We start from the raw sequence: 5,750 nt of genomic DNA, 5'->3' as shown, positions 1-5,750 counted from the left end.
TATTCGTTAGACAAATCAACCACGAAGACCAAATTGAATTGAGCGGAAATACAATATGTATATGAAATTTAGAAACGTTTGGATTACCCTGGAGAACTCAGAAGTAACTGGAATGGACTTGACTACTAAATGAATTAAGTAACCTTAAGGACTAAGGATTAAGTAAGTGATTTGGATGAGTCTGGAAACGTTAATGAACATACATGATGTAATGTTCTTATGGATCATGAACTACAAATCAAGCACATCAACATTTCATGATATAGTGAAAGCGTGAAAATGAAATAAAGACATTGGAAGATATATTCAGTGATGATTCCGAAGATGATCTATGGATAAGAATTTTTGGTATTAAAGTGTAAATACCCTGGAAGGACAACGAATTGACCAGTCGATAAGTATTAGTTCTGGGAATTATTCATCTAAGAGTTGTTCGATAATCCGATCAATCGACATAGATTGTAAATGTCCTGAACCTTCAATTCTTCCTTATCAGCTCAAGTCTCATTCTGAATAAATGATGATTCTGTCAGTTATTGATCTCTTCCAATAATGATTCTAAATTCCGACACTCTAAAATAATATTTGTAAACTCTGGTGTGTTCCCTAATCATATAATTATTTTATCTGATTTCCGACTTGAATTCTATTCTGATACATGACCTGAATTTTGTTCTGATTTTTGATCCGGATTCTGTTCTGAATTATGTTTTGATTTCTGATATCTTCGTTTAATGACGGAAAAATGTTTTTTATTTGGGGGTATTGTTGAAGGAAGAATTTCCGCAGGTTCCTCGGCTTTGTGCTCAGGGCCTTATATGATGTGTTGGGTTGGGTGTATGGTTCTAGGGAACCTAGACATTCTGATGTGATGGGATGGGGGTATATATATATATGTTTTAAAAGATCTGTCTTTTTACTAGTTTTATGGGAACACACTAGATAACCTATTCTAATCTCTTGAACTCGGTCATCCGAAATATTTCTCTGAAATGAAAGCTCATTGTCCGTTACCACCTGAATTATTGGTAGGATCCCTACTCAACATAAAAATCTGTAAATGTTCAGAAACAATAAGGAAATCTATATTTACCTGTATCTGCACGTTCATCAGCATCATCTGGTAGTTCTGTATTACTGGGCTTTCCGAAGCTCACTCTATTACTCAACATTGCAGGTTAAAAGAATTGTACCAGTGCAGCTATCGGCATCAGTAAGGGAGTTCTTCCGGTGTTGTTTGCAGAGTACGGTACATGTGATTAGGGGGCATGTAATTGTATTTTGTTTTATATACAAGTTTGAAAATCTATTTTATTTTTAAATATAGACAAATGATTTTATAAGTTTACATGTTCTGATAAAAAGTTTTAACTTTTCCGCTATTTATACAGTGGGTCGCTCCGGTGACCCTAATGTGACAACCCAGATTGGATCAGGTTACCCGCATCGGTCTGGGGGTTACAGAATTAACATGAAGCGCAATGAAGAACAAAACAAGGAAAAAGAATAGATGAAAGACAATTGAAGCGATCAATTTTTTTATTCCCTTTTTTTTCGAACAAAGGGTTTTTTTTACTGTTCGATACAGTGAACAACTTGTTTTTTTTTAAACATTAAATTTTTTTCTTCTGGAACAACAATGATACAAGATCTCAAGTCTCGGTAAGGGTGTGAAAAGAGAGAGAGAAAAGGCTTCGGGTTTAATTATGAGGTGTAAAAACAAAGAAAGGAAAATAGGCTCAAATATGGTTCACTAGTGGATATATAAATGGGTAGGTTTTTTGGGAAAAGTGGGTTTATCCTAGGTGCCCCTATCACGTTAAAACATTGTGTTCAACATGTACTCTCGATATGCATTGTGATTACAAGTTCTAGAATATCCTAATTAGTTCGGCACACACAAGTCAAACAATGAGCAAGAAAGAAAATGTATGCTCGTTAGGCTCAAATCTCACAAGAAAAGTTAATATGCATTGAGTCAAGTTCATCTCTATTGACAAAAGCATGAAATATCAATACTCAACAAAAATTTCACTAGCTATATCAATCACCAATCATGCAAATTAAATTCGATAAAAAACATAGTCATAATCCAAAAGAAAGCAAGAGTATAAAGCGAAATTCAAGACTAGCAACCAACGATTACAATATATCAACATCAGAATAACTCAATTTCAAACGATTAAACAAGTCCAGAAAAATTTGACACATGCTTATCCTTCCCCCCTCACTTATTCCGTTTTGTCCCAAAACGTATATCAAATTTAAAAACAAAGAGAGGAAAAAAAAAGAATACTCCACAATCTAGTGGCGATCACGGCCACGTCGAGACGAGCTGTTGTAGAGTAGAATGTCCGATGATGCACTGTTCTGTTCGAACTTTTCTGCACAGTTCGAACCAAATCTGTTTTTTTCTGCACTGCTTTTTTTTGTACTGCATTGTTTGAATATGCTGTGTATTTTTCTGCACTGTTCGAACCAAATCAGTTGTTTTTGCACAGTTCAGTTCGAATTTTTTTACACAGTTCGAACCAAGTCAGTTTTTCTGCACTGCTTTTTTTTCGTTAAATATTCGATCGGAATTCAAATCTTTTCAGAAACAATAAAATTAATCAAAATAAAATAAATAGAATGAAATAAAGTTCGCTAAAAAATTAAAAAAAATAAAAACAAAATAAAAACAAAAATATAACGAAATGGGTTGCCTCCCATCAAGCGCTTTTGTTTAACGTCGTAAGCTCGACGACCTGATTTTTCAAAGCGTGGGTTTCTTTAAATTGATTTCTTCGATTAGACCAATCGGAGCATTTTCATAACATGCCTTCAATCTTTGAGCATTAACTTTAAATCGTACTCCTGAGTTATCTTCAATTTCAATAGCACCGTGAGGAAATACTTGAGTAACTTTAAAAGGTCCGAGCCATTTTGATTTGAGTTTTCCTGCAAAAAGTTTAAATTTTGAGTTAAATAATAAAACCTTTTGACCGACAAAAAATGTTTTAAAATAAATTCTACTATAGTGAAATTCTTTTGTTTTTTCTTTAAATATCCGAGCATTATCATAGGCATTTCTTTGGATTTCCTCAAGTTCTTGAATGTGTAATTTTCGAGCTTCACCAATTGCATCCATGTCCATGTTACATTGTTTAACGGCCCAATAAGCCCGATGTTCTAACTCAACCGGTAAATGGCATGGTTTACCAAAAACAAGCCGTTATGGTGACATCCCAATGTGACCTTTATAAGCAGTTTGATATGCCCATAGTGCATCGTTTAATTTTAAAATCCAATCCTTTCGGTTCGGTTTAACAATTTTCTAAAGAATTGTTTAATTTCTCGATTTGATACTTCTGTTTGTCCATTTGTTTGTGAATGGTAAGCGGTAGCAATTCTTTGAGTTACTCCAAATTTCTTCATTAGCGACTTGATTACTCAGTTGATGAAATGTGTTCCTCTGTCGCTTATTATAGCCCGTGGCGTGCCAAACCTGGAAAAAATATTTTTCAAAAAATTAACTATATTTTTAACATCATTATTCTGAGTGGCTTTAGCTTCCACCCATTTAGAAACATAATCCACAGCTAAAATAATATAAGTATTTCCAAATGACGAAGTAAAAGGACCCATATAGTCGATTCCCCAAACATCAAAAATTTCACAAACTTGTATAAAATTAAGCGGAATTTCATTCATACGACTTAAATTACCTGTACGTTGACATCTTTCACAAGTTTTACAAAATAGATAAGAATCTCGAAAGATGTTAGGCCAATAGAAACCGCATTCAAGAATTTTATAAGCTGTACATTTTGGCCCAAAATGACCACCGCAAGAGTAAGAATGACAAAATTGTAAAATTGAGTTTACCTCACTTTCGGAATACATCGTCGAATTACCTGATCTGAGCAGTGCTTCCATAGATAAGGATTATCCCAAATATAGTATCGGGATTCTCGCTTAATTCGATTGATTTCAGTTCTCGTCAAATCTAATGGTAACTTACCTGTAGCCAAATAATTAACCATGTCTGCAAACCATGGAGTTATGCTTTGCGCCACCATCAGTTTTTTTTCAGGAAATTCTTCTCTAAGTGGTGGTTCGGATGTGGAAAGGGGAATTCGACTCAAGTGATCTGCTACCAGATTTTCGCATCTCTTTTTGTCTTTAATTTCCAAGTTAAATTCCTGTAAAAGTAGGATCCACCGGATAAGGCTTGGTTTTTCTTCCTTTTTGCTCATCAAATACCTTATAGCTGCATGATCAGAAAAAAACAGTAATTTTAGTACCAAGCAAATAGGATCTAAATTTTTCTAAAGCAAAAATTATAGCAAAAAGTTCTTTTTCCGTTATCGAATAATTTTTCTGAGCCGAGTCCAAAGTTCGGGACGCGTAGGCTATGACATATGGCTCTTTCCCTATTTTTTGGCTGAGAACGACTCCAACGCTAGTGTCCGATGCGTCACACATAAGTTCAAAGGGATGATTCCAATCTGGCGGCTGAACATTTGGAGCTGAAATAAGCTTTTCCTTTAATGAATCGAAAGACTCTTTGCATTTTGAATTAAAGTCAAAGTCTTGATCCTTTTGAAGTAGATTGAATAAAGGTTGTGCTATCTTCGAAAAGTCCTTAATAAACCTGCGGTAAAATCCTACATGGCCAAGAAAAGAACGAATTTCCCTCACAGTTGTGGGGTAAAGAAGTGAGCATATAACATCTGTTTTAGCTTTATCAACCTCAATCCCTTTTGAGGAAACAATATGACCTAAAATTAATCCTTTATCAACCATAAAATGACATTTTTCATAATTCAAAACAAGGTTATATTCTAAGCATCTTTTAAGCACATTAGTTAAATTATAAAGACATTCATTAAAAGAGTTACCATAAACCGTGAAGTCATCCATAAAGACTTCGATGCCCTTCTCCACGTAGTTGGAAAATATACTTAGCATGAATCTTTGGAAGGTGGTTGGTGCGTTACAAAGACCAAAGGGCATTCGTCTATATGAAAATGTACCAAAGGGACAAGTAAAAGTCATTTTTTTGATCCTCTGACGCCACTAGGATTTGGAAAAAACCTAAAAAACCATCAAGACAACAATAATGAGTTTTCTCAGCTAATCTTTCAATCATTTGATCTATAAAAGGAAGAGAAAAATGATCTTTTCGAGTAAGAGAGTTCAACTTCCTGTAATCAATACAAACTTGCCCTCCATTTTGAACTCTTGTTGGCACTAATTCCCCTTCTTGATTTTTGACCACTGTGACTCCCGTTTTCTTGGGAACCACATGAATCAGACTTACCCAATTACTATCCGAAATTAGATAGATTACGTCAGCGTCAAGGAGTTTCTGAATTTCTTTCTTTACTACTTCCATCATCATTGGATTTAATCGACGTTGTCCTTCACGTGATGGCTTTTCTATTTCTTCAACTTTGATCTTATGCATGCAAGTCAAGGGACTTAATCCTTTAATGTCGGTAATGGTCCATCCTATGGTTTCTTTGTGAGAGGGCAATATCGCTACCAAAGCTTTCTCTTCTCCTTTGGATAATTTACTTGAGATTATCACTGGTAGAGTTTCATTTTCGCCCAAAAAGACATATTTCAAATGCTCCGGTAATTGCTTCAATTCTACCTCAGGTGCCTACAAAACATAATGTAAAATTTTAGTTTTAGAGGAATATAAAGATAAATCTAAATTGATTGAATTAATATTTTCAAACTCCCTTTCTTCAAATTCGTGG

This window comes from Hibiscus syriacus, unplaced genomic scaffold (assembly GCF_006381635.1).
Source record: "Hibiscus syriacus cultivar Baekdansim isolate YM2019G1 unplaced genomic scaffold, ASM638163v2 tig00001980_pilon, whole genome shotgun sequence".
Classification (NCBI taxonomy): domain Eukaryota; kingdom Viridiplantae; phylum Streptophyta; class Magnoliopsida; order Malvales; family Malvaceae; genus Hibiscus; species Hibiscus syriacus.
The sequence above is the reverse complement of the archived record's forward strand: the minus strand, read 5'-3'. Positions refer to the sequence as shown.